The sequence below is a fragment of the Prunus dulcis genome, chromosome 6, assembly GCF_902201215.1.
Source record: "Prunus dulcis chromosome 6, ALMONDv2, whole genome shotgun sequence".
Classification (NCBI taxonomy): domain Eukaryota; kingdom Viridiplantae; phylum Streptophyta; class Magnoliopsida; order Rosales; family Rosaceae; genus Prunus; species Prunus dulcis.
In genome coordinates this window covers 7629597-7634586 of record NC_047655.1, presented here as the reverse complement: position 1 = coordinate 7634586, position 4990 = coordinate 7629597, and the positions used below count along the sequence as shown (strand labels likewise).

Genomic DNA, 4990 nt, shown 5'->3' with positions numbered 1-4990 from the left:
CGTAATTACAGGACAACACAACAAAGTAAAGACCGAGACTTTGAAAAATTAAAACCCAAAAAATATAAGACTGATTAGAGAGTGAACACGACACAGCCTGGGTTTTCTTTCGTGTCTTATGGGGTTCATCCCCTTATAACAAGATAAAATAAATAAATTTAAAAAACAAACAAAGAGTGAAGACCTTGACTTCAAGTCTGGTTGTCTCTTTTCGCTGGCACGGTGGCTCTATTCCTATCACCAATTGTTATCACGTCAGTAAGAAGTCTGGAAGTATATGATCAAAATGCCAAAGACTTTGATTCTAGTTAAGTTCCTCCACACAAAAATTATATATATTTTTTCTTCCAATTTTGTTTGCTTATTATTAGTAACATGCCGCTAGACCAAAGGCACCTTCAGTCACTATAAAACTGCACCTTCTCTGATATCACGCCCTCACTACCACAAGTTGTAAAATGTCAAGTTTCGTGTTCATGTTTGTTCATCTTTCACTCATGTTATTCAATATCATCTTCCTCCTCCCTCACCCATCAATGGCGCAGTCCACCTGCAAAGGCCCATGCCAACCTCAGGCGTCATCGCAACCACCTAGCAGTGATGATTGCGGGCCCTCAGGAACTCTCGCTTGCGATGATGGCTAAAATTTCCCTACATACACATGCTCCCCGCCAGTCATGCCACCCACGAGTGCCAAACTCACACTTAACAATTTCAGCAAAGGCGGTGAGGGCGGCGCCCCATCAGAGTGTGACAATCAATTCCATGACAATACTGAGCGGGTTGTGGCACTTTCCACTGGGTGGTTTAGTAATAAGGCAAGGTCGATAATAATTACTGCGGTAAGTAACGGGATGAGTGTGGAAGCCAAAGTGGTGGACCAATGTGATTCACAGTATGGATGTGATGAAGAGCATGGAAATCTGCCGCCGTGTGAGAACAATATCGTTGACGGCTCTTTGGCTGTTTGGGAGGCTTTGTCGCTCGACACAAAGCCTAGTTAATTAGTTATTGTATCCGTACTTGTGCGATAATTAGTTAATTACTACCTATATCACACTGTACGTAGCCTTCAAAATAAGCGGTGAATTGATATCGCAAGTCGCCTATGTAATATAAGTAGTGCAAAGAGAAAGTAAATTGAATAACTTATATGACAATAAATTTCACTTCTAAACCCACATCATGAGAACTCGATAAATATTAAAACATTCAAGTTTGAGCACCATAATATACTCAGTTGGTTCGGTTTGGCTACACCCATCATATACTTGTTGATTTAAAGATATAGTATATGAATATGCTTCAATTGTTAGAACTCAATATTGTAAACGTAAGTACACGCAATCTTCAGTTGTCTCACTCCTCTAATATTTAATATTTATATCAAATATATTAGCAGACGTGGGTTAGACAGTAGCGAGTTTGCTTCTTACATTCAAGTTCGAATTTGTATCTCTATAGACTATATTAATTGAGAGTAATTTAGACTATCACTTGTATAAATTCTTGGGACCATATTAATTGAGAGTAATTTAGACTATCACTTGTATAAATTCTTGAGACCCTTTCTTTTTACAAGCCAGTTTTTATAGGAAAGTTCTACCTATGAGTTTTTAACATAAATAAATTGGCGACTGCTTTGATGCTATTTGCCTTGGTTAAAATTTCCCTCCCTCTCCTGTGCATGAGGGGATTCCATCTATGGTTTTTTTTCTTCTTTTCCTTTAATGGATCTGGAATAATTTATTCTCGGAAAATTAGAGGAGACTTTCTAAGTCTTGTTGCCTCTTTTGACTAAAAATTCCCTTTAACCGATCATGGCCTCTTTTGATGATATGGATTCCTCTACCTTGCCAGTAACATGGAATATTACGTACCAAGAGTTTGTGGGGTGGTTAGGAATATTCCTCTTCTCCCCAAATGCGAAAAGGAAATTAACATAACAACTTGAGGCCTGCTTATAATAATATGCCTTTTGTGACATCACTAGGATGACATACAAAGAGGTCGTGAGAAGTCTCGGAAAGAAAACAAAATGGAAGTCACCTTTAGTAAACTATATAAAGTGCATGCTACCTCCTTCTCTGACCAATGCTCACTACGACTGGTTAATATTCCAAAAAACCCTTCTCAAATGGCAAATTTAATGTTAATATGGTTTTCTCTTTCCCTCATCATCTTCAATCTTATCTCCCTCCCTCTCATCAACCGCCATCTCCTCCTGCAATGGTCCACGCAAAACCCTCAACGATTGTGCCAGTCAGCTTAAATGCATCAAGGGCAAGCGAAACGACGATCCTGACGTTGGGACTGTGAGAATGTGAAGGTAAAAGTTCCATATTGGAAAGTTGAGAAACCTAGCATGGACTTATAAGGAGTTGAGCTACTTCCCCCATTGCCAATTAATTTTGGAGTGGAACCTCAACTTCCTTAATGGAAAGAATGTGATAACGATAGTGGTGGATGAATGCGATTCGCGTAATGGATGTGATGCAGAGCATGCAGGGCAACCGCCATGTAGGAACAATATTGTTGATGGCTTTGCGGTTGTGTGGCTTTGCAACTAAACCAAGATTTGGGAGTTGTAGACTTTACTTGGTCCATGGCCTAATCAGGGCTAGGTTCGATGATAATACGTACTTAAGATAAATAAAGAAATGAATACAATATGATGTACTGTTTCGATCATGAATTTGTAACTTCGGAGATTTACAATTCCCTTGATTCATGCAGGGTGTTTTTAGTTTAGCTTATGTGAGTGTACTAACTTGTATATGCTGCTAAATTAGTTTACTACATAGTGTGAGAAAGAATAACTTGATGCCTATTTAGTATGACAAAGGGAACCTTATAACAAAAACATTTCACTCTCTAATTCAAAGGTTACGTTAACTATGACATTTTTAATTAGAAGTACATTTTTATTTGAATAATAAAACAGAAGAAATATAAAAGAAAATATAAGAACATATGAAGTGATGGGTATATTTTATATTATATATTTAACCTCTTTCTTAGTATATTTTGGTTAATAGTTTGGAAGAATTTTGATACTTTGAATTATATTTCCAATATAGGACTTTCGACTTCCTCTGGAGCAAAAAATAACAAAATGGATGAATTTTGGAGTAATTCCAGTTGGAGGACACTCGTGAGTCACTTAGCTTGATTGTACCAAAATTTCAGACTTTTCTACCAAACGGTTATTTTCTGACAACAAAATAAAGGTGCAGTGCGCGGTGCTGGAATAGTGACGTGTTGGGCTTTTATTACGTTTTTAGAGCCCAAGATGACCTCGGATGGGTTCGTGGCCTTCTAGAGAAGTGTTCAGAATATTTTTATCTTTAAAACAAGCTATTTTGGGCCAGATTTGGAGGAGATTTGAGGCTAAAACGTGGCTGGGAAGGTTTTGGGCAGATTCTCCTAATCCAATTTGGACTTTATTTCCTAGTATTATTTTATTTTAATTAGTTTCCTTGTGGGGATAGAAAAGCTATACATTGGCAGCTAGGTTTTAAGGGCTATTTAAGCTCTTTCTCACAAGAATTCCATGGACTTCTTTTTCACTTTTGAACGGACATTGTGGAGAGCAATTGCTAGGGTTTTGGACTTTTGCGACTTTCAGGTGTTTTCATACTTATTCATTCGAATGATATTTTCTGGGATTTCAATTATGAATATGAGTAACTAATCTTCTTTTGCTATCATGAAGCCTTGAACCTTAGCATGAATATGTGACTTTTTATTTAATTGCTTATGATTGAGTGCATGCCTACTTTGAATTGTTAATCACTGTTTTAAACTATCTAATTGTCTTAATGCCTGATCATCATTAGGATCTTTAGAAAAGTAATTGGATGCAATTTTGGTCGAAAGGTTCCCTGAAATTGACAATGGCTTCTTGTGATTAATAATTGTAATTTCACTTAAGATGAACACCACGTCTTAAGGGTTGCATGGTTTTTCAAAGGGTTTTCACAAAACTTAATGAGTCTTTCATGTTCAGATTTGATCCGAACGTCCGGATGGGTTGCATGTTAGATATACGTTCTGTGTTGGAGGTTCCAAGTAGAATATACATTAGGAAAACCTAACCTTCGAAGTGGCATGTGTAAATCATAAGTAATTGGTAAAAGTTCATAGGATTGCTAGGTGATGGTGAAACCCTAGTGCTTTTATAAATTGGTATTTCAAACCTTTTTCTTTCAATTGTAATTGTTTTTGTTTATTTGTTTTTAGTATCAACCAAATTCATAATCATCTTTCTTGACCTTTTATTTTAAGTAGTTATTTGGGATTTGTTTTTACTTAAATTGCTAATTAGTCCTTGACCTTGTATGAGCATCTATACTACAATAACCTTGTATTCTTGCAAATATTTTAAGTGATTTTAACCTTGTTTACACAGGTACTAAAAATCCTATCATGAAGACTCCTAGGAAACATTCCTTCTCTTGTAATATTAAATGGCAACCCATTAATCCTCCTTTTTGGAAATTAATATTTCATGGTTTAGTACATAGAGATGGTAAAGTTCCGACAATTTATATATATATATATATATAATATACTAAATTTTATTCTTACTTAATAAATTATTGTCCTAACTCACATGGACTCACTTCCTTAATCAATTGACCTGACTCACATGTGCATTAACTAAGGTTATCTATATGGGCATGTTTGGGAGGCCTCATTGGACTGGACTGGGTTAAATAGTACTTGAAACCCATATTTAGTATGCGAGGGGACTAACTTAAATGAGATTATATAGTCCAACAGTAAAAAAATTGTCTCACTCGCTCTTCCAATATAGCGAGCTTGAAACATGGTTCACAAAATAGCGAGCTCACTAAACAAAACACACGAGTCCAACGCGATACCAGTTTCTTCTTCTTCTTCACCTAGACACGAGTCTGGGCAACGGATGCCAAGTCCTCCACTTCTGAGCCCAAGTTCATCGAAATGGCTTGAAACCCAGTAATCA

At 36.6% G+C, this 4990-nt stretch overlaps 1 pseudogene; it reads left to right on the top strand.

The window, feature by feature from the left end:
- Positions 1–458: 458 nt before the first annotated feature.
- On the top strand, positions 459–2614 carry LOC117630195 (annotated as a pseudogene).
- The last annotated feature ends 2376 nt before the right edge of the window (positions 2615–4990 follow it).